Source organism: Silene latifolia, chromosome 9, assembly GCF_048544455.1.
Source record: "Silene latifolia isolate original U9 population chromosome 9, ASM4854445v1, whole genome shotgun sequence".
NCBI lineage: Eukaryota > Viridiplantae > Streptophyta > Magnoliopsida > Caryophyllales > Caryophyllaceae > Silene > Silene latifolia.
Genome location: NC_133534.1, coordinates 120,583,907 through 120,609,548, shown reverse-complemented (window position 1 = coordinate 120,609,548; position 25,642 = coordinate 120,583,907). Strand labels below are relative to the sequence as shown.

The following is a 25,642-nucleotide window of genomic DNA, read 5'->3' as shown; positions in this document are numbered from 1 at the left end:
GTTAAATAAACATAAACTTCATGTTCTACTTAAAAAGATAGTCGTCACATCTCCAGCGTACTAGATACACTCCTTTAGATTGTTAGATACACTTCTTTATCTTGTTAAATACACGCCTTTAGATTGTTAGATACACTCATTTACCTTGGTAGATATACTCACTTACTTGTTAGATACACTTACCTTGATAGATACACATGTTTAGCAAGCTAGATACACTCATTAGCTTAGTAATAAATTAAGAAGTTGTGCAACAGATGATGAGCATTAAAAGTGAGATGAAACAATTGGTTGGGCACCTATTACTTGAAGAGTTTAAATGTTTTTTGCAATAGTTGAAGAATGAAAAAGAAAGGGTGAAAAAAACGACGAAGATTTTAAGCGATTCGATTGAAGAAATGGTGATTTTAAAGATGGATGAAAGATAAATAAATTGAGAGAAGCCATGACTCCCATTTAGAATATAAGTCCCCTTTGTTTGATCACATTAAGTTGTTAGATCGCTTTCATTTAAGTTCTTGAATCATACTTTTGGCTATCTAGATACACTTCTTTGAATTACTATATAAAACTTCCATACTATAATATATATTGTACAAATATAACTACAACAAATGACTATTCGAACTAAGACCTAATGCGATGATTTCCTCGGCCTTCGTCTCTACTTTCTAGGCCTTAGAAAAATAGAACCATGGACTGCTTACGCACAAATAAGAAAATTGGTTAGCATCTGATATCTTGAACTTGCGAGAGCACCCATGATAAGAGTGTACTTGCATAACAAAAAACCTATATCAACAAGGAAGCCCGGTCTGCCATTTGACTTAGTTGGGTGTGTTCATCTGCAACATATAGAATGTCTCATCTTGACAGTGTCCATCCATTTTCATTCCACTCGAGTGGAATTCTTTGCTTCCTGCACATTCGACGCATTTAAATTTACATTATGAAACTTCATAAACACGAGAATTAAGAACCATATTGAGAAATGGATAAAATGCAAGTATGCAAAAGAAAACATAACCAGATATCTCCCACAAAAAGATTAGCATTCAGAATTTTATTTATGAACTGAAAAGTATATCAGATTAGTTCCAACTTCTTCAAACTGAAATGCACAAGGTGGAAATGTGGCATTCATAATAGTTACAAGCGCAGTATGAAATCCAGGTTTTATTTATAAGAAGTCGCTGCCTAAGCACATTAAACCCCTTGCTAGTTAAGCGCACCGCACCTCGTCATTTTCAATCGAACTATCTTACGGTGCGAACCGTACGAATTACCAAGAGACCCTTAATACTACCCTCGGATACAGATGATATTAATACCACATACACATGGTATTACTACTAGGTACACAAATCATTTGTGTATCTAGTAGTAATACCATGTGTATTCAGTATAATACCATGTGTATCCGAACTGGTATTTTGTATACATGACCTAAAGATCAACTACGACCACCCACTTGACCACCACACCATAACCCTGGAACTAACCCCACAACCAGCCCTGTCCCCGCTATCAGCCCCGTCACACATGGTATTACTACAAGATATACAAATCATTAAAGGAAACTACTCAACAAGAATAAGACTAATTTACACATTGAACCCAGGAGCATATTCAAATTAGTTAGGCAGCTTACTGAACTTAGAGAGCCTTAAATAATCAGCAAACTGTAGAAATTAGCTTAAGCTCGTTAAGACCACAAAACTCTAATTTTCTGTGAAAAAACAAAAACAAAAACAAAAGAAAACAGTGAAGAAATTTGGAATAAATTCAACCGATAATATAAAACATAGAAGAGAATCTAACCTGGATAGACAATAGTTTAACATGGTTTTTGTCGCACTAGAAACTGGAGGGTAAAATTGTAGAAATGAGTAGGACAGGGTAATAGTTACACCTACATCTAGCAAGCCTTCTGAAAACTACAATTGCATACATTAAGAACACTGACAAAGTCCTCAAATACTGAAGCAAACACAGGCAAGGATTAGCTTCTAATCCGAACAACTATATCGAAAGGCAAATAAACAAAACAAACTTAAATCTTAAACCTTGTGACAAGAAGACCATTTAATTTGCTCCCATTAATGTCTAATTGCATTCAATTATCACATCTGATGCATGGCAATTTCTGGAGAAACAATCAGGGAAACAATGGCTAAATCTCAATTCTTGAACCGTCGGTCATAAGTCTATGTATTTGATTATTAAAACTTAATTAACTTAACTTAAATTCCCAAATTATCAGAGAAAAGCATAACCATGGCTGAAACGATTGACTATTAGCGTGCTACTCACCAGAATTTGGCTAGAAAATTGAACAAAAGGACGCCGAGAAGACGAAAGAAAGACAATGAGATTGAAATTTATATCTCAAATCAATGAAACCCCAATTTTCAGTAGAACAAAAATAAAAGAAAGACATGAGATTGAATCTAATTGAACTTCAAAGTTAATTTAAACCTAAAAAGATTGGCCGGGCTTCGTACCTAATTCTGGATGATGAATATTACTTTCACAAAGTCTCCAATTGATAGTTGTATAACTTCTCAATGAAATGGTGAATAAGGGTTTTTTTATTAGAGAATTAGAAGGGAATATGGCGGTCATAAAACATTCAAGTCCGGCGGTCCCTTTTTTTTTTAGACAAAGGTGTACTATTTTTATATACTACATAATATATGAGTACATACAAACCAGTTACAAAACAAACCGAGGGTCATTACAACCTTCTAAACTTATTAGAAGAGCTTTCCCAAAAGCGCCCTAAGTTTGGACTAATCGGATAAAATCCAACTTTTTTTTAAAAAACGCCGCGAAACAAGCGTCGGTGTATACCTCATATAAAAAAACACATTAATAGACTCCAACATCAAATGATAAAAGCTCACAAACTTCAGTCTTTAAGTTGCTAGATACACTAGTTTAAGTTGCTAGATACATACTTCTAGCTAGCCAGATACACTCCTTTAAGTTGCTAGATACATACCTATAGCTAGTTACACTCTTTTAAATTGCTAGATACAGAACTCTATCTGGACTACTTAATCAAGAGAAGGTAGAATTCCCACCATCAATCACGACCGAGAGCTCCTCAAACCCTCCAAATGTTTTAGATTAAGGCAAACAGATTTCTAACTTGGAAAACCCCTAAACCAATTTTAAGGTATTCCGGACCCTTAAGTAACTAATCCGAAAAGAATAGCTGAAAGCAATTGAGAAAAAGGCTTGCAATGCCTTTCTTTTGAAGGTATCATAATGTTACCCACTACATCCTAATTAATAGTTACATATGTTTAAATTTTCCGTCACAAAAACAGACAATAGATAACTATTTATTAGGATTTAGGACGTAGGTAGTACTATTTGTTTTATTTAGAATGCCACCATTTTTTTCTTCGGAACACATTAATTGACTCAATAAACAGAAATCACAAACTCTTGTTTAAGACTGCCTTAATTAACAAGTTAAGACGACACTCGCAACCAATTTAAATAATGTTAAAATGTAAAAGGCGTTGTGAGAGGTCTTAGCTTAAGACCGTCTTAAGCAAGACTAAACAGAAATTAGCCTGAATTTATTTGCGATTTTAGAAAGGAACTTGAAAAGAGTTATATAAGTATAATGTCTATTTTAGTCTTGAAATTAGAAGTAATCCTTGAAGCCCTAAATGTTCACTGGTATTTTCACGTGAGGTGGTACAAATTGGTACTATGACTGAATCCATCCAAGCCACGATAGACTTAAAGGCAGCTGGGTGGGGTGTCATGGTCAGCTACTACAGTGGTGAAACATAGGATAATTTTATTGCAGATCTTTCTGTTGTGCCGGTCAGCGGGAAGATAACTCTCACTGTAGCTAGCCATCATATGAATTTGTTTTTTTTTTTTTTACTTTTGTTCTATTACTGGCCCAAATTGATCCGATATTTTAATTCTAACATCTCAAGACCAGTGCTCTATCCGTAAGTGAGAGGTGAGTGAAATACAACCAGGTAATTAAATACTTCTTGCTGATATGTATTATGAACCGTACAATTATGTAATGTAAATCGTATTGTCAGTAGATCCCAGGAAATATAACCGTATGAAATTAACATTAATCAAGCCTCAATACAACATTAGACTAGCTTAAATTCAATCAAAGATCTCATCCAAAACACACCTCGACAAAAGAGCTGCCATATAGGATCATAAGCTAGAAAGCGAATTTTCCCATCTCACCAAATAAGTACTAAAATCTATGAAATTGACAGCCGCTAGAACTTAATGCAAATTAATACATATATATTCTCCCTTTATTTAAACCAAAGGTCTTTGTTTGTTTGCCAACATGAAGAGACAGAAGAAGGGCAAGACCGAAAGGCTGTTAGGTTCATCATTGCCCCCAGAGACAGACCAAAGCAGAATAAGGCAGGAAGAGGAGTAAATAAAAGCGACAAATCGCAAACCTCAACTCCAAGACAAAGATAATGAAATATGAGCAGATTGCAAACGACGCGTTTTGAAGGTAAAAGTGGCAAAGTGATGCGTCAAATGAACAGTAAGGTGCCTGAAGCACTTTTATGTTAAGGTGAATAGAGAGATTTAGAATTAAACCAATTATCTCTTAGGGTGTGTTTGGATTGAGGGATTTGGAAAGAAATGGAGGGGAGGGAATTGGAAGGATGAGAAATCCAATGTTTGGTTAGCAAAATGAAGGTAGAAGGATTTGGAGGGGAGAGAAAATGAATCCCTCCATTTCACTCCTATAAGGCAAATTATTTCCCCGCCAACATAGGCAAGATTTGGAGGAAAAATCACCTCCTCCATTCTCCCTCCCTTCCCCTTCCCTTCCTTTCCCTTCCCTCCTTTACCCTTCTCTCCCTTTCCCTCCTTTTTTCCTATCCAAACACACCCTTAGACTGAAGTGGATAGTCCACGAGGAAAACTGTAACCACTGAAAAGCCGGAAAATACCGGCTGAACTATAAATTTCTTGCAAAAGCTGGTGAGTGAATGATAGGATAAGAAGGTCTCCACTCTAGTAGGTTTCCTAATTATATATGTAGGGCTAGTAGACACGTCACCAAACTCTAGTTTCAGCAAAAACTATCTACTCTTCCAAAACATAAGCAAATTCAATATGATGATAAGTCTTTCATGTATTCAAAAGCAACTTCACCACCACCAAATTTGATATCAAAATTGTTTGGTGTACTTACCAATGCAAGTTTTTCCTTAAAACTGGACTACTTTGGCTAGGCGCATCTGGATCAATCATCACCTACACAAAACATTCGTCTTCAAAACATACATCATTGAAAAAGAAACGCCCATGAAGCTAAACTTGAAAAACACCAACCACTAAAGATACCAAAGAAATAAAATTAGCTCAATATAGCATCACGATTTCATTAAATATACTATACTTATACTATTAGTTATATTTGGACTAACTTGCTACCATAAGACTCAAGATTACTCTCGTGTACGACCTTGAAAAAGCAACAAATTGCATCCAGAAGCAACATTTTGCAAGCCAAAATGCTAATTGATGCGTTCTCATCAACGCATTCATGTGTTATCATAAATTAATACTCCAGATACACAAGTCGATTTGTGTATCTTGTAGTACTAGTTTGTGTATCTGCGGTCATATATTATGCAACTACCAGTCTACCACTAACCAACCGTACCCACGACTAAAACCTGACCCACCATGCAACACCGTCCACTAACTTCACCCACCCATGAACCATTAACACCGACCCCTCAACGAGGCCGGTGAAGTAACCGTACCCACGACTAAACCACCGCGTCACCATAATTTGAAATTTCTTCTAAGTGCTAGATCTACAAAAAAGGAAGTAGAATTTCATAAAACTAAATATGCAGGCGATGTAATCGGGAAATTTAGAGTCAAAAAGTGGTCTTCCTCACCGTTGTCGGTAAATCCATACGAGATCGCCGGTGAAGGAAGCAACGAAGAGGAGAGTGGCTCATTAGCGTGGTCAGTGTCGCCAGCATTGGAGAGAGCCGACTCCGGCGATCATCTAGGCTGCTGCGGTCGGTGATGGTGGTGGTAGATTGGGGAGAGGAATGGTGAGCGTGGTGTCTGAAACTCTGAATGTGTGATTGAAAAAGAACGTGAGAAGGGAAAGTCAGTGATCGACTTTGGGCTTTTGAAATTGTGTTTTTTAACTTAGTTCGTATGGTTCGTACTGAAATCGAGTTCGTACGGGATCTCGCCCCTATATATATATATATATATATATATAGAGAGAGAGAGAGAGAGAGAGAGAGAGAGATTTAGGATCCGGTGAGAACGGTGAGAACGCCCTTATAACTCACGCCCGACTAAATGACACACATTACAGCCATTATAATTAACAGACACCAACGCCGACACAACAACTCGCTGGTGCATGTTCTTTTAAAAGTCGAAATCAATTAACCCCGACCTCTCTCTTCCACAATCTTCACCTGTTGCTGCCTCCGGCAATCGAAACTAGACTGACGACGTTCTCGGTGGAGCATTGTGCAGCCCCTGCTTTCTCAGTCGCGGTATCTCTCTGATGACCATCCCTGTCGTGAGTATTCTCCAAGCACGCGACACCACAGCCGTTCACACGAGTGGCAGACAAGTCGTCGACGACAACTAACCGACACTAATTTTTTATGTATGTACAATAAAATTTGATGTATCTAGCCACTATTTTGATGTATCTTGACATAGATACACACAATTAGTTATAAGGTACATCAAAATTTGTTTCAGATACATCAAATTATAAATCAGATACACTGATTTCGATTAGAACCGACAATGGTGGATCTAATGATGTTTGGATGAAGAAACCAAATGTTAACAATTGTGCTAAAATGATAGCTTAAAATCGGAGCAGGGAGAATTGGAATCTGGGATTTGAGAATATGCCAATATTGGATATTTGATCGGAGATATGCCAATGATGATGGTTGCAATGTGAAAGCAGAGGCGACGACGTCGGAATGACAGTGAGAACGGCGGCAGACGACAGCTAAAAAAGAGAGGGAGAAGGATATGAGTGTGCGCCAGCGTCTGGTGGTGGTGCTGGTGTTCGACGGCGTCGTCTGGATTTGTGGTGGCAGCGACGGTTGGTGCTGGTCGCCGGCATCAGGTGGTGTACCTGGTGGATTGGAATGTGCAACATGGATTTTGGGTACTGTTGTTAGTAATAATTGGGTGGGCTTTATTAATGTGTTTGTGCGAGGTTGGGTTTGGATTTTGGACCGTGGATTTAATTTTAATCCCATTATTAGTGTTCGTTCTCACCGTTCTCACCGAATAGTCGTTCTCACCGGATCTCACCTATATATATATATATATATATATATATATATATATATATATATATATATATATATATATATATATATATATATATATATATATAGGGGGCGGGTTCGGGTACGATTTGAGTTACGGTGCGAACCGTATGAACTAGCTTCAACCCAGTTTTTTTTTTATTTTTTTTAAATACACTTTAGTTCCATACCAGATACACCTCTTATCCAGATACATTTTATAACATATGTAGATACACTTTTTCCACACTAAAATTCTAGATGCACTTTTACACTTTTTTAACACTAATTTTTTTGGGAGTTTTAAGACTAACTCCGAGATACATTTTATACTATTTACGGATATATTTTATATTATTAGCGGATACACTTTGTGGAAATTGTTACAAGTTTTAACACTAACTCTCGGATACGTTTTATATTTTTTGCGGATACATTTTATATTTTTTGCGGATACACATGACATTAATGCCAGATACACATTATAATACTTATGGATACACAAGTTCATACTTCCGGATACACATCATATTACTCCTGGATGCACATGGTTATACTACCGGATACACATGTATCTAATAGTATTCATACATGTATCTATTAGTATTCAAACATGTATCCACCCCAAACACTACTTCCCACCACCATGCACCACCACCACCGACTGCCACCACCACTCCACCGTCACCACTACCGCCACCACCACCATCACGACTGCCACCTTATAGTAATTACCGGAAACCACTAAAAGTCAGACAACCACCTCTGAGTACCCTTACTCTAATTTGAAATTTCTTCTCTTTTTCTTACCTTTTTCTTCATCCCTCCACCATGACATCGTTGTGACTCCGACTCCGTGAAGAATTCAGATCTGAAAGTAGTAGCTGTAGTGGAGGACGGAATTAAAGCACGTCATGTTAGAAGTGAAGTATGAGATGTGAAATTAAGATCTGGAAAATCGACCAAATCTTAGCACTCAGTTAGGAATAGCTTTTAATGTCTTTGTTGTTATGCTTCAATGCAACTTACAGTCTACTGTAATACTCCGTATTTTATATTACTATTTAAGTCGGGTTAATTGTTTAGTCGATAATTACGTTATGTTATTTTACTTGACTCGTGTTGTATCGTAAGATCGAGTTGTTTCGTAAGTTATTTGAGACGGGTTTACATGGAATTCGAGATGTGAGCTAACCCATTTACCCTCGACCCATTGGAGTTTACCCAATAACATGTTTAACCCAACACCCAACATCATGTTTTAACCTAATTCTTAACCTAATGTTACCCTAACACTACACAACCCTCATCTCACCCTCCTCCCTCCTTTTGACGCACACCAACACACACACACACACGATCCTTTCATTTGATTGAAGATTGCTCATCGATTCCAACCTAATTCGATTCCCTGTTTGTAAGTCGATTTAATTCCATTGTTTATACTGTTTTAATGTCGTTTTTTTCGAAAAGTTTGAAAAGAGAGACCTGTTTATTTGATGTCTAGTTTATGCATATAAAATCTCATAGTCAAATTCTTTGTGGTTTGTCCTAGGTGATTTATTTATGAACATGTCGCTGAAAAGTCCGCGAATCTGATTTGGTTGTGGAAAATGATTTGAAACCTTAATTTTTATGTCGATTCAGTTATGAGGCTTCTTCATACATAATCTTTGTATAGTCTAGATGATAATAGGATTTGGAATTTCTGAAAAATAATGTTTTAAACTCGTTTTATGAATCAATACTTTTTATGCGACGGTTTCTGTCAGTTTTTGGAAATCAGTCTGAAAACCCTTGATAAGTATGGAATTTGAGAAAAACACGTTAGATATAATTTGTAGCTAAGACTCATGGGGTTCCAATTCAATTGGCTTTGTATCAATTTGATTTTTCTGGAATTAGTTATGTATTTTATTCCGAGTCTGTCATGTGCTGGAAAATCAGGAAAAAATCGTGTTTGTTCTTTAAGTTGATATTCCTATTAAGTTATGATGAGCCTAGGTTATGTGCATGATTATTTGATTGAGTAGGTGGTAATTATATATAATTATGTTATGTAGGTGATGGATATGTGAAGATTCATAATTGATTGCTTGTGTGAGCTTGGATTGCGAAAAGGTAGGGAAATACACTTGACTTCTTATCGTGTTGTTGAATTGTGTTGACTTGTTTGTGTTTTATATGACCAAATTGTGAGCGTGACTTGATTCGTGGTTGTTGATTACGCTATGATATGGTTGATCAATTGTTCGTGTTGAGTGTGTTATCACAACATTTGTTAGCCGGCATGATTTCATTCATTGATATACATATTGTATTGCATTGTTCACTTTTGAGCATTCATATGCATTGGAGATGGAGGATGTTGTGGTGATGTGGTGTGGTGATGATGATGTTGTGATAAGGCCCGGCGGGTTCTCGGGAGACTTGCCCTGGTGTCCTCAACAAGGAATGGGGCGATCGATCGACTACGGTCGATATATATAGTCTACCGGGATCGGTATGGTTTGGGTTGTTCGGGTTATGAGTTATGAGATATGAGTTATGAGATATGAGTTATGAGATATGAGTTGAGATGGAGATGGAGGTGACGGAGGAGCATGCATATCATATTTTGTTGTTTCATTGTTTTCCCTACTCAACCTCGTGGTTGACCCTGTGTATTCGTGAACACCTGTGATGACCCAAATATTGGCGAGCAGACTTGACAGGTTTAAGAGATAGAACGGGAGCTTGGTGGGCGTGAGACACTGGATCAGAAGACTTAGTAGCTAGATCATCATCTAGAAGACTTTCACTTTTATTTATGTTAGTTCTTTGTAATTTGACGTAAAAGAGGTTTTGTAATAATTAAGTTAAAGACATTATATAATTTTTGCCTTGGAGTTTAATTTGTTATTCACTACCTCGGGAAACCGAGATGGTAACAGTCCGGTTTATTAGGGAATGTCTTGCTAAAGGCTCCCTCATAAACTGGGGTGTTACAAAGTGGTATCAGAGTGAACGATCCTCAGGCCTAAACCAATGAACCCAATGAACATAGGAGGTGTCTAAATAAAATGAACCCCTGGGAATAAACTGTTAGGAGCTCACAGTACGGTTAAGAAGGCGCCCTTAATACGTGCTCTTTTGCCCTCTCGATTTTGAACTGTAACCCGAGAGAAATTGAGTGAATGGGGTAGTTAGAAGGAAAACCTTGGATATAATCGAGTGAATGTACACCTTGAGACCCATATATTCTAACCATGCTGCAGGACAACGTTACGGTAAGTATTTTGTATGAATGATGGCGTGATCATGTGATGTTGTGGAGATGAGAATTAAAATTTTCGTGTTCAGGTTGATAATTGTTGGATTGTGGTAATCGTGAGTGTGAAAATGATTGCGAATTGATGATATTTATTTGGATGGATGTTGAATGACGTGTTGATAGAGTTAATATGTCTAGCGATATGCGGTTATGTGATCCCGAAGCCATGCTAGTATAGTATTTTGATAGTAATCTGAAACACTATTGAATTGCATGTTTCTAGTCATAGCAATCGTGATTTAGATGTAAGGAGTAGATCGAGATACGAAGGGATTCTATGGGATAGATTTTTACGTAAGCACAAAGTGTGAGATTTAAGTTGGGATGGGTTAGTATACATAGTATGTTCATAAGAGCTTGTAACATAGTAAAGAATAACCTAGTGCTGAAACTCGTTTTGTTTGATTTTACTCTTTAATTGACCTTACCGCCATTTCTTTTCTGTTTATTGCCTATGGATGAAAATTTTATGGAAGGTAGCCTAGGGAATTAGTGTTCATTTGGCGTTGGTTTCATGCTTATAGGATATAGGGATTAGGAGTAATAAATATTTTGGTGGGCTGTGGTCAGGAAGTTCATGTGCAGTGATGTTTTGACCAACGATTTTGTAAAAATCCTCATTTAAATTGTATTAATAATTTTTGCATAATTCCAACTCCATCGATCAGAAGATTCGCCTATGTTTTCAAATTGATAAGCCACGAAAATTCTTGATGTCTCTATATTAAATGGTAAGTTTTGCAAACTGACCCAAGTTTCGACCAATTGTTTGTCACATACTTGTTTGGACCAACCGAGTTGCAAAATCCTTTAAAAATTGAATTCTTGAGCTTTGGACCTCACTCTTTTTCTCACGAATTATTAACTCTCTGTATGTTACAAAAAGTAATATAACTCAAGTTTCGTTGAACGGTTATTTATTCGTGATTTTTGGAAGTTACAACGTGAATCATAACTTTTAAAATGTGTGTTCTATGTTGAGTTTTCATACAATTGTTTGGTTAATTCATGAGCCTTATTAATGCGACCTTATAATGTTTTTATATGATGATCGTAGCACGCATGTTCAGTAGTTATGTATCTTAACAAGTGAAAAAAAAAATTAAAAAAAAAAATAAAGTTTAGTTTATAACATTGCTGGCATGATAGTATGTGTGAAATTGAATAGCTTAATCTGATCCTTATTCGAGGGTGAAATATTTTATACGAGTCCAGTTGTTACATATTTTATATATGTTTGGCATGTTGTAGTATCTCTGGTGTGTTCATCATACTTGTATAGTGGTCGGATATATATAAATATAAAACTATATTGTCATATCTTGGTAAAGTTGATGGTGTTAAACGTTAACTTGATTGTTCTAATATACTCGCGTGAATAATTATAATAATTATGTTAAAATGTTTACACATGGATGGTAGTAATGAGTATGTCTAAATGTTCACACATGTAGGATGTCATCCGAGTTCTCATGTCTTTTATGTGAGTCTGTGTGCCTATAATTATACTTATTACTTTCATTGCATTAATTTATTTCAAATCCAACCTAAACTTATGATATGATAATAAAATAGTGTTGTTGTTCCTTATTGGATATGTTCATAGTTGTATTGTCATGAAATGCTAAGGTGATTGTTGCAATTGTCACGATATTTGAAATATATTCTCGAACCGTCGAATTACAATGAGATAACCCTTTGATGATTCACATGTCATGCGTACGTTTAAATGATAGTCGTTATAGTTACGTTTAATCGAACCGCGAGTTGCCTATTTGTTCAAACCGTGCAAACCAGAGAAGTTGTTCAAGTTGCTAAACTTTTATCATAGATAATATTCTACAAGGTATATGATGGCAAATGTATATGTTAAGCTATTTATGCGATATCTCTTGTTTCTTTGAAAATGAGTTATACTAAGTTCTTGGACACAATCGAACGATATGGTTGCTAAAATGTTAAACACATGTGTGATATGGAAGTAATGTTGTTGTTGTCATGGGCCATATGTTGTTACGTTATTGAGAAATACGTTTTGAAATTTATATCATACAAACTGACTAACTCATGTTGCGTGTCTAATGAGTCAAATGGTTTTGATTACATGTTATGTTTTCTGTGGTTTCAAAGTGTTTAAGTAGTGCATATGTGCAGCATGTTTTAATACTCCTGGTGATTGTTTAGTAGTAGGGCGGAATGAATGCGCATATGGTTCAATTGTTCGGAATTAGTAATAATTTTGACTTGGGAGAGGAATTTGGTGGGGTCAACGTTAGATTGTATCTTTGATATACGTGTATCCTTGTGGTTGATCTTTCTAAGGTTGTTGTTCTCTGGTAGATAATGCGAATTGTGATAATCTTGAGTTGACCAAAACCCTGGTATTACAACAATGCTACTCAAAACTTGTTATATAACTTCCGCACCCTTAAACCTCGTGAATGAATCCTTTATATTAACACCCTTCTACGGTAGCACCCTTGTGTCATAATTTGTTTAACTTTCCACTCTGTAGGATGGATCCCTATAATGTACACCCGCGAGACTGTTGCATGTCACTTGATGCGACTTCAATGAGCATTGTGAGAAACTTTGTCTTTGCCATGGACAAGTATGGCCATAATGGGAACCCCGAGTACTTAACTAATACTCGCTTAAGAGCGTATACCCTTATCGATACTATCCCCGACTGCGGCATACTAAAGGACAACAAACACTTTTATATGAGAGAGTTGTCCACCCATTGCATGAGGTTATGCCGTGACCCCAATTCTCATCGGCGGGGCCATTACCCGCCCGAGCATACCTTTGACTTTATATCAAAGCGACTGAGATACGAATTTTATGCTAATGTACCGATGCCGAAAGTACGATCGAACCGCCCAAACCAGACTTTGGGGAAGAGGTGAACCAGGTAGGGAATGACATAGAAGTCACCGGAATCGAGTAAACGCGACCTAAGGATCATTATGTTAGAACTAGTAACACCATGATCGGTTCGTTATGAAACCGTGTAAACCTTTGGTTCTTTTCTTGTTGTTCTTTTAGTTAATGTTGTGTTTTAAGTTAAGAATGAGCTAAGTAATAAGTGTTGCTTGTTGACAATCAGCTAACTCCATAATGAAACCTTGTTTTCGACCTTAATGTTAATGCGAAATTTCTTACCATGTGTTCTTCTCTCACATGTTGTTGACAGTGATTTTGTTGCATACGTATATGAAAGTTGAGAAGAGGTTACGAGGACGTAACCATGTTTTTAGTTGGGTAGGATTGTAAAATCTTAATGTTATGTTGCACTTGTTTATAGATTGTGGTTTTGATCAAGTTGATGTTTCGTTGTGTGGCACCCATGCAAATGAGTTCTCTATGTTGTGTTCTTACTTCATTAGTTGGTTGATGTGTAAGAAAAACGTGTAGTTAAACTACGGTATGGCGCTCGATAGTTTGAGGTGAACGACGGTAGTAGGATGATGGAATGATTCGTGGTGATATGTCTGCATGAAGTAAGTTCCGGGACGTAACTTTCTTTTTAGGAGGGTAGAATGTAACATTTTGTTTTATGGGCCTAAGTTCTTGAGTTCTTATACTAGAAAATCTGTTTTGGTACCCACGGTGATGCTTGGAGGTTTGATAGATGAGCGAACTTCGGGACGAAGTTCATTTTAAGGGGGGAAGACTGTAATACTCCGTATTTTATATTACTATTTAAGTCGGGTTAATTGTTTAGTCGATAATTACGTTATGTTATTTTACTTGACTCGTGTTGTATCGTAAGATCGAGTTGTTTCGTAAGTTATTTGAGACGGGTTTACATGGAATTCGAGATGTGAGCTAACCCATTTACCCTCGACCCATTGGAGTTTACCCAATAACATGTTTAACCCAACACCCACCATCATGTTTTAACCTAATTCTTAACCTAATGTTACCCTAACACTACACAACCCTCATATCACCCTCCTCCCTCCTTTTGACGCACACCAACTGTAGACACCAAAATTTTATATTTTGGTATCTATTTATTTTATTATATCTTCAGTATTTTAGAGATATTTATCAAAAAATATTGTGATAATATCTTAGGATATTCTAGAATATGCCGTCTTGCCCTCCAAGCCACTCTACTATAAATACAACTCCATATTTAGGGTTTAGAGGAGAGCAGAGATGGATTAAGTCAAACAAACGACTTCGTCTTCCTACTACCAAATTGTAGGTAGGATGGAATAAGTCACAAAAAAACCCCATCATCTCCCTACGGAATTAAGTCGATAAGACCCCGTAGTCACTATCAAAACCCTAAATACCTTAGAGATGGTATCAAAACCCTAAATGCCTTAGAGATGGAATCAAGAGAGTTACGGAAATTGTAACCCTAAATCTTTCAATAATAAAATAAACTCTTGTTTTCCGTATTATTGTGTTCCTCTTTATTGATTATCGCATGTACGAATTTTTATGGTTTACAAATTGGCACGCTCGGTGGGACGATTTTCGCTCTTCATCTCCATTCTCAAGGGTCAAATTCAATAGCAGATTCGAGACTAAGTTGCAACCGACATCAAAGTCTCTCCAACTAGTCTCGAGAGGGCATTTGTAGACACCAAAATTTTATATTTTGGTATCTATTTATTTTATTATATCTTCAGTATTTTAGAGATATTTATCAAAAAATATTGTGATAATATCTTAGGATATTCTAGAATATGCCGTCTTGCCCTCCAAGCCACTCTACTATAAATACAACTCCATATTTAGGGTTTAGAGGAGAGCAGAGATGGATTAAGTCAAACAAACGACTTCGTCTTCCTACTACCAAATTGTAGGTAGGATGGAATAAGTCACAAAAAAACCCCATCATCTCCCTACGGAATTAAGTCGATAAGACCCCGTAGTCATTATCAAAACCCTAAATACCTTAGAGATGGTATCAAAACCCTAAATGCCTTAGAGATGGAATCAAGAGAGTTACGGAAATTGTAACCCTAAATCTTTCAATAATAAAATAAACTCTTGTTTTCCGTATTATTGTGTTCCTCTTTATTGATTATCGCATGTACGAATTTTTATGGTTTACACCAACACACACACACACGATCCTTTCATTTGATTGAAGATTGCTCATCGATTCCAACCTAATTCGATTCCCTGTTTGTAAGTCGATTTAATTCCATTGTTTATACTGTTTTAATGTCGTTTTTTTCGAAAAGTTTGAAAAGAGAGACCTGTTTATTTGATGTCTAGTTTATGCATATAAAATCTCATAGTCAAATTCTTTGTGGTTTGTCCTAGGTGATTTATTTATGAACATGTCGCTGAAAAGTCCGCGAATCTGATTTGGTTGTGGAAAATGATTTGAAACCTTAATTTTTATGTCGATTCAGTTATGAGGCTTCTTCATACATAATCTTTGTATAGTCTAGATGATAATAGAATTTGGAATTTCTGAAAAATAATGTTTTAAACTCGTTTTATGAATCAATACTTTTTATGCGACGGTTTCTGTCAGTTTTTGGAAATCAGTCTGAAAACCCTTGATAAGTATGGAATTTGGGAAAAACACGTTAGATATAATTTGTAGCTAAGACTCATGGGGTTCCAATTCAATTGGCTTTGTATCAATTTGATTTTTCTGGAATTAGTTATGTATTTTATTCCGAGTCTGTCATGTGCTGGAAAATCAGGAAAAAATCGTGTTTGTTCTTTAAGTTGATATTCCTATTAAGTTATGATGAGCCTAGGTTATGTGCATGATTATTTGATTGAGTAGGTGGTAATTATATATAATTATGTTATGTAGGTGATGGATATGTGAAGGTTCATAATTGATTGCTTGTGTGAGCTTGGATTGCGAAAAGGTAGGGAAATACACTTGACTTCTTATCGTGTTGTTGAATTGTGTTGACTTGTTTGTGTTTTATATGACCAAATTGTGAGCGTGACTTGATTCGTGGTTGTTGATTACGCTATGATATGGTTGACTGAATTGTTCGTGTTGAGTGTGTTATCACAACATTTGTTAGTCGGCATGATTTCATTCATTGATATACATATTGTATTGCATTGTTCATTGTTGAGCATTCATATGCATTGGAGATGGAGGATGTTGTGGTGATGTGGTGTGGTGATGATGATGTTGTGATAAGGCCCGGGCGGGTTCTGCAGACTTGCCCTGGTGTCCTCAACAAGTGAATGGCGATCGATCATGGCCGATCGATATATAGTCTACCGGGGATCGGTATGGTCAGTTGTCCGGGTTATGAGTTATGAGATATGAGTTATGAGATATGAGTTATGAGATATGAGTTGAGATGGAGATGGAGGTGACGGAGGAGCATGCATATCATATTTTGTTGTTTCATTGTTTTCCCTACTCAACCTCGTGGTTGACCCTGTGTATTCGTGAACACCTGTGATGACCCAAATATTGGCGAGCAGACTTGACAGGTTTAAGAGATAGAACGGGAGCTTGGTGGGCGTGAGACACTGGATCAGAAGACTTAGTAGCTAGATCATCATCTAGAAGACTTTCACTTTTATTTATGTTAGTTCTTTGTAATTTGACGTAAAAGAGGTTTTGTAATAATTAAGTTAAAGACATTATATAATTTTTGCCTTGGAGTTTAATTTGTTATTCACTACCTCGGGAAACCGAGATGGTAACAGTCCGGTTTATTAGGGAATGTCTTGCTAAAGGCTCCCTCATAAACTGGGGTGTTACATGCATATACTCATAACTCATGCACTACCAACCACAACAAATTCCGAATACCACTTACACTATCTTATAAACCACTAACAATCTCAAATTTGAGGAACTCCCACCAATCAAAATCCAAACTTTTTCAAAACCCATCTCCGATTTTACATCAAATCAAACTCCAACAAAACCCAAAACAAAAAGATACAGAAATCAAGTATTCGCATGATCATTTCTTGGATCTAGCACATAAAAGACTGAAACTTTGAATTAATGGTAAAGTAACTATTCTTGATTTCATACATAATCTTATAGACAGAACTTAACCATCACTCTAGCTCCCGAACTAGGTCACTCCATCGCACAACGCACCTCCTTCTTTCCCTTCTCTGATTGTAGTCTATTACCACTACTCTCGACACCATTAATGTGTCTTTTTTTATTCAACTTCGTTTATTAATGATTAGATCTACAAAAAATGACAAGAAATTTCAAAAAATTAATACCACAAACGCTCTTGACTTGATATTACGATCCTACATGTGTCATAATCTGGCATAAAATATGTCGCCGGCACCGGCGACGGTGATTTAATGTCATAAACAAGGTGGTAATACGGTGTAGATGTATAAGGGAGATGGCGAGGTGTGATAATAGGGTGAGAATTAGAAGATTTTTTTCGATGACGGAGGTAAGTGGTGGTCGGAAAAATGTTGTCGGCGACGACGGAGGTGACGGAGTCAGTTGATCTGGGTGAGTGATTGAAGAGTCATGTGAGGATAGTGTGGGGTTATGGGGAATAGTGTACTGGGTTGGTGGTGGTATTAAGTATGATTACAGGAATGTTGGGCTTTTTTCTTATCAGCAAGTAATTGGGCTTAGATCTACAGGTCTGACTTCAGTTCGTACGGTTCGCACAATAATTTGGTTCGCACGGATCCTGATTCTATATATATATATGGTATATTGGTATTAATGGGTGAGTAGTGTATAGTAGATTAGTAGTATAATATAATATAGTTATAATTACTATATTGTATAATATTAATACAATACGATTCCCGAGTAATAATTTATTAACAATATTTACTAAAATAATCATTCATCCCAAAAGTACGGGGTATTACAGATGCGTTTCTTCTAGGACATCTTTCACTGTTGTTTTGAGAAATAGATTTGAAAGAAGGGTTTTGAAAACGGTTTTATGCGTACTTGTGATATAAACTCGTACATTAATTAATACAAAAAAATACAGTAAATAAAATTGGGATTTATACCCTCAGACTTACATGTTTGATGAAGCAAGATTAACTAAGTCGTCATATTAGTTATTGCTCGACTCGATGTAATATGAAAGTGCCCTCTAAAGAGGATTTAAAACAAATTGGTTGAATTGATTAAAGTGTAGTGGTCAAATTGGTCAGTCATGCAAACGTGACTAGTACTCATAATGATCAGAGATTTTGTGGTTGAATAGATCAAGCACGTAGGCGTCGAAAAACAAGAGTGCGGTCTTAGAAAGCAAAGGGAGAAGAGAAGGGCGGACACTCGCGTGAAAAACATGTGAGGCGGAGGCCTCTATTTATACTAATCACACAGAGGAATTATGGAAAAAGTAGGAATGGAAAGAAATCCAGAAAAAATCTGAAAACTAGAGAAAAAGTAGCCCAGGAAGAGGCGCAGCAGGAACTGCGACCTTTCCAAGAGGCGCAGTACCTGCTGCGTTTTCTCTTGGGCAGTTTCCTCCTCACCGGGAAAGATTTCCGCGGTTGGTTTTAGGAATTAGGGAAGATGTAGGCTTCCTTATTCCGCAAGGTAGATATTTTCGTGATAATAGATACAATTTAAGAATATTACTCCGGAAAATTCCAGAATATTCCGACTCGGGCTTAAGACGGTTTAGAAAATGGAAGCGGTTTTTTGACCCGGACTCCAAATGAACTCTAATTACTGTCAAAACGACCGTATCGGTGCGTAGATGATGACCATGGGGTTGACTCGGCTGTTTGAGATATCACGTGTCGATGAACTTACGAAATATCATAAATTACTCCGCGTAATTAAACATCCGGCCCAATCATCACTGGATGGTTGGCGGCAGGTGGAGAAACGAGGTGTCTACAGACCCGCAAAGGAACCTTAGGATGCGTGATAAGACCTTGTGTCAGACGAGAGGCCACATGGGAGTGAAATATAACAATAAAGTGGACCGAGTATAACCTATACTAGACTTAGTGGAGTTGTTATAATGCCCGCCTATAGAAGGGTCGTCTTAAAATTGTCATAACTTGAGATCTAGATATGTTATTGATGTTATTCCAACTGGAGGTAATAGCGTGTTCTCTTACGATTCCAACGGTAAGTCACAAGCCTAAAATAACCAAGAAATAAGTGAGATATGAATGTTTTACGAAAATTGGTCATTGCTAAGAACTGTGTTGCACTCGATCGAGTGGACTCGGCACTCGATCGAGTGAGTGACACTCGACCGAGTGGACTCGTCACTCGATTGAGTGGCGCTTAATCAGATCACGGGATAAGGAAATCTTATCCCCTTATCCTATCTTCTTCCTTCTCATTCCAAACCCTCTCCCTTCTCTCTAAAACCCCATAAACGCCTTCTTCCATGGATCCAAGCTTGCTTTAGGGGAATCTCTCATATTTTTCTTCATCATCTACACTTTCTAAGTTGAATCCCACTCCTATTTGTTTAAGTTTTAACCCTAATTTTGGGAGTTTTCACTTGGGTTAATTAGTTAGTAATTAATATTAATAATAAGGGTAACTAGTGCGTAATAATAAGGGGTTTTGTATTATGTTATAGTGCAGGTTTATTTGTGATATTTATTATGTGGTATTGTATAGGATTAAGACGCTCTTGCGATATGAAATCATGAGGGATTCGAGTTGCTTGTGAAGAATGCTAAAAGGTAGGATTATCCTACTCGGTTTCAATATTCTGTGTGCATATTTGTGTTTCTTGCATCATCATTTTTATGTATGAGTCGGTTGGGATAAGATGTTGGTATTTGAGAAACTTTTATCCATGATATGTTGGAATTGAGTTCATGATGAGTCTTATAATTAGTGTTGTGTTGCATTTTCCATGTATGGTCATTGTTGTGTTGTGTTGGAGATCATTGGTCGTGTTACATGGTTATTGAGAAGACGTAAGACGGTTGGGAGACCATCTTACGCTTGAGTCGCCTCTTGGATCTTTCCACTCCAAGAGGGATGTGCACATTAATGGCTTGAGTTAAGGAGGGACTCGTATGGTTGAGACACGACGTCTAGTAGGGGATCCGGTTGGCTTCCGGACCCGGTATGTCTGGGGGTATAACGGTACCTATTTGTGATTGTTGGTATGTCTTGGCGTGTCCCGGTACCAGTGTGGTTATCGGTATGTCTGGTCGTGTCCCGTTATCGTGGTGGTTGTTGATAGTATCTCATTCATATCATTGACATATAGCATATTTACTTATCATGTTGTGTCGTATGTTTAATTATTGAAACTGACGTGTTGTGTGTCTGTATAATTGTCACCTATTTCCGGGATAGCCTATGTCGACCCATGTGATATTTCCGATCATATGGGGAAAAGGTTAAGTATAGGTTGGGTTGATGTCATACGGGAGACGGGACGAGCATCGTACTTGGAGTCAAGTAGCATAGATAGATAACTTAGATGGTAGACAAGTTGTATAATGTCTAGTTCACATTTATTATTCATTTATTCATTTGTTGTAAATCACTAAACTTATTATTTATATAAGTTGTTTCTTAATTGCAACTCCGATTTCACCGCCTCGGGAAACCGAGATGGTAACATCTCCCAATTACCTTGGCCGGGTAAGAAGGAGGTGTTACAGATATTGACGCGGAACCCGCCTGGGTCACCCATGGCTCGAGCGGGGCAACGCTTTTCTCGCCTGTCCGACACTCTACTTAGCCCCTAAGTAAACCATAACCTTGTAACCCATATAAATACCCTATTTGTAATAATTGGAGGATTAAGCCTCTTTAGATTAGATCAAGTCCTCTTAGATTAAATTAAGAGTAGATTAAACTTAATATTTCCTCAATTTATACTAATCTTTCATTAATTTACATGAATCTTTCAATAATCAATCTTTCAATACTTGCTAATTAGTTTAGTTTTGGATCTCCTGAGTTTATGCTTGAAGATTAGTGACAAGTCTTCATCTTTATTCAAGGATTCTGTAATACTCCATCATTTTTTAGTTATTATTTTATTTAACGTCATTTTTAAAATTATCAAAAGTTATTTTATCGTCTTAAAATTTTATAATACCCGATAGATTTTTAAAAGAGAAACGTAAATATTTGGTTCGAGTTATGACTAACAATAATAATAATCCTTCATATGTTATATATATTACATTATTATTATTTTACTAACTTCTTATTTAAAGATATTACGTATGGTTTCACGCATGATTTCACACTGCGATTTCGTAAACCTTGCCTTATTTCAATTCCATTCCATTTTTAGCTCAAATCTTCTACCTTATTTTGCAGGGCAAAAGTATTATTATTTACTTAAGTTTCCTAACCCTAAATATATATAAATTGGTTCTCATTACCGTCCTCCTCTTTCGCCTTATACCAATATCGACTCATGTCGTCCTCCTTTCTTTCACGAATAAACTCACGCTGTAACACCCGCGAATTTCTCATTTTGACATTTAAAATTTATTAAACCGTTTGATTGCTTTCTTTTATATTTTCGAATTATTCAATTTAATTATTTTTATTTCAAATACGATTTTTATAAAAGTAATATTTTAAATGCCCATTTATATAAAAATACTTATTCTTAAACTATATTTTTGAGGCATAATTTATATAAGAATTTATGTATACATATTTTATGTCGGACAATAGTAGTGACAATAATAATGACCGTAATAATTTTAGTTTCCGTCTTAAGTTAATATAGACTCGAGACATTATTCCGTCTAGCTATAGACCGTCACATTTCATTTTGTTCCTGCTTTAATCCAGACCAACCAGAAATCGACAACATGCTCACTTACCCTCTTACATCCTACCTTTAAATATCTCTTTTATATATATTTATATATTATTATTCTTATTATTATTATTGGATATTATTGTTGTTGTTTGATAACCCGTCCCCACACCCACCTACATACTCCCTTTCACTTTCCCTGCACCTTTTCAAAATCACAGAGCAGCAGCAACAAAACACAACTAGACCCCGTACTACTCCATTTTCGTCTACCTACAAACCGAGATCCCTCATCCATTGCTCAACCTTTTTCTCTAATTTTCACACCATTCTCTTCCTCGTTCCTTCCTCATTCTTTTAAAGTAAGAAAGTTTATGTTTTGACTTAGTTTTCGAATGTGTCGTCGTATGACAACTCGACTCCTTGACTCATACAACTCGTTTTTCCTTTTTTTAGTCGAAGACACGAGAGCCGCTCGTAATTATGGACGTTTTTGCTCTGAAATTTGTGAGGTTAAAGGTAACGGTGATAGGTTACTCGACAAATGTCGGAATTTCCGTCTTAGGTGTCGTTTTATACGTTCTTGTTTAATAAAGTTTGAATCTTTATATTGTTTCGCATTTGTATGATGATTCCCGTCTCGAATGGTGTTTGGAATGGGTTGTTTGATGTTGGTCTGTGCTGCGATAGTTGAGGTTTTGCCTCTGTTTTGGGACGAACGAGTTAGTCCCTCAGTTTTGTTTCGTGTTTATTTTGGCCCATGATTATATCTGCGGTTTCCGTCTTGCCCGTACCCCTTTGGTCTCATGTTGGGGACTGTTCTTTTCTTTTTATGCGGTCAGATAGAAGAGCGAGGAGTCTGTATGGCCTGTTTTGGTTGCGGGCTCCATTTGGTTGAGCACGGTTGGCCTGGGCAGTGGCCTGCCTCGCCTGGGCAGCAGCCTAGCTAGGCACGGTTATGGGTAGTCGATTGGTGGTTGCTTAGGGGTGGAATGATAGTGGTTGGATGGTGTTTGTGGGCGGCCATCAGACCGTGGCGAGCTGCCCAAGGTGGCTCGTGTCGAAATGAGTGATAATAGGATTTTTAGTATGCGTGGTATAAGTGGTGTGTGTATGTATCCGTCTTATGTCTACATGTCTCGCTGACTCGGGTAGTCGATATGTGGGTCACGTGGCCTGGCAATGGCTTGGCTGTAGCTTGGCAGTGGCCTGCTGCAGCCTGGCAGTGGCCTAGCTGTGGCCTGGCCGTGGCCTAGCTAGTTACGGGTTGAGGCCGCGTGTGGTTTGTTATGAGGTCGAGTGTGAGATTGCCATAATAGCTTTTGAGCCGTGTCTATAAAGTGTTGGGCGCTAGTTTGGTTTATGTAAAATATTATTAATTCCCGTCTCATGCTTTATATAACGTAATCCGTTAAATATTGTTCTTTATATATACATATTCCTCTCACATGATCTAATTGTTGGGCTTTACATGATTATATGTTTGAATTTTACATGAGTATCAAGTTGGGTCTAACATATCTTGTTTGTTGGGCTTAATGTGATCTAATTGTTGGACTCCTTATAATTTGTTTATTGGGCTCATAAATGAGTCACTTGGACTTGGTCACATTTTAACCCGTATATTTCATATAACGTAAATTATTCATTTATCACTTGTTATATTTTATTTAACCGGCATGTTAAATTATGAAATGGAATATTTATTAATATGATACAAGTATGAGATATTTACTATAACTACTGGTAAGAGTCATATTCTTTATAATGCCTTATATTGTTCTGTTGTGAGAGTCTTGGTCCTATCGGATACTAGGGGTGAGCTATAAGCCCTCTAGTTGCGATATGATCGTCGTCCTACCACGAGGTTGGAGTCTAGGATGTAGTCTTGTGTGCGGTATCTCGGACATGCTTTAAAGGTAGCCTCTGAGTCGGATACTCCATCTACACTTTGTGTTGGTCTTACACTTATGAGTCGTATTCTTGTAGAAATGCCATGATACTATCATATATGCTTGGTCTAAATTTACGCCCTACTTGTGCTGTTCTGGCAAGTACGGGTTTGGCCTACTTGTGCTGTTCTGGCAAGTGTGGTTTTGGGCCACTTGTGTTGTGCTGGCAAGTGAGTCTTATCTTAGTCTTTCCTCCACTTTCGTGTTGTTCTGGCGATTGGGGTACTGTAGACACCTCGTTTCTGCACCCCTCGCAAACCACCCGGTGATGATTGGGCCGCATGTTTGATTCGCGGAACGATTTGTGACAGTTCGTAAGATTATCGTCAAGTGATTGCTCAAATATTAATGTCAACCTCTTAGTTGTCATCTACGTCCCGATACGGTCGTTTTGGCAAGAATTAGAGTACATTCGAGTCCGGTCAAAAACCGTCTCCATTTTCTGATAACTGTTAAATCCCGAGTAAGAATGTTCTGGAATGTTCCGGATATTTCTATTCCATATTTCTCAAATTTTATCTTTTGGCAAATAATATCCCGTAATATTTACATAAGATATTAAAGATAATCGAATTAATTCCGTCCTACCATAACTTAAACACGGAAATCTTTCTTAAGCGGAGAGGAAACCTCCGGGAACAGACGCAAGCAGTCTGCGCCTCTTCCAAGAGACGCAGTGGGCGCTGCGCCTCTTCCCAGGCCCTTCTTTGCATGATTTACGTATCTTTTTTATATCTTTCCGAGATTCACTTCCAAAGAGTCTCTGAAACCCTATTCCTCCGTGTGATTAGTATAAATAGGAGCCTTCGCTCCTCATATTTCTCACGCGAGTGTCCGCCCTTCTCTTCTCCCTTTGCATTCTAGACTTCGTTCTTACTAATTGGCGCCTACGTGCTTGAACATTCGACCACGTAAGCTCGGATCCTTCCGGGTACCAGCCTCTCCGTTGCATGACCGACCAATTTGACCAACTACACTTAATCAACTTAATTTAATCAATCGTTTTCCTCTTACGAGGGCACTCTCTTTGCATTCGCGTCGAGCATTCACTAATCGATATCTTAGTCCTTCTCGTTTCGTCAACATGTAAGTCTGAGGGTGTAAATCCCTCCTTTATTTATTGTATTTTATTTATTGTAATCAATTATTGTAAGGTTTGTGTCGAAAATACCTCTTAAAACTGATTTCTAAAACCGTGCTTTAAAACTCTTTTTTTACGGATTTCCAGTAGACAGACGTCGAGAAAAGACGCAGCAACTGCTGCGCCTATTCGAAGGAGCGCAGCCCTGCGCGCCTCTTCGTGAGGGGCCGCCGCAGCCTCGCTTCTTTTCTTCTTCTTCG

At 37.3% G+C, this 25,642-nt stretch overlaps 1 long non-coding RNA gene across 1 annotated transcript; it reads right to left on the bottom strand.

Annotated features, from left to right (window-relative positions):
• Positions 1-455: 455 nt before the first annotated feature.
• Positions 456-6,249, bottom strand: LOC141600033 (uncharacterized). The gene is made up of 3 exons (XR_012524098.1): positions 5,937-6,249; positions 5,219-5,280; positions 456-919 (listed from the first exon to the last, which is right to left on the bottom strand). It is a non-coding gene; the product is annotated as an uncharacterized LOC141600033 (long non-coding RNA).
• Between the last annotated feature and the right edge of the window lie 19,393 nt (positions 6,250-25,642).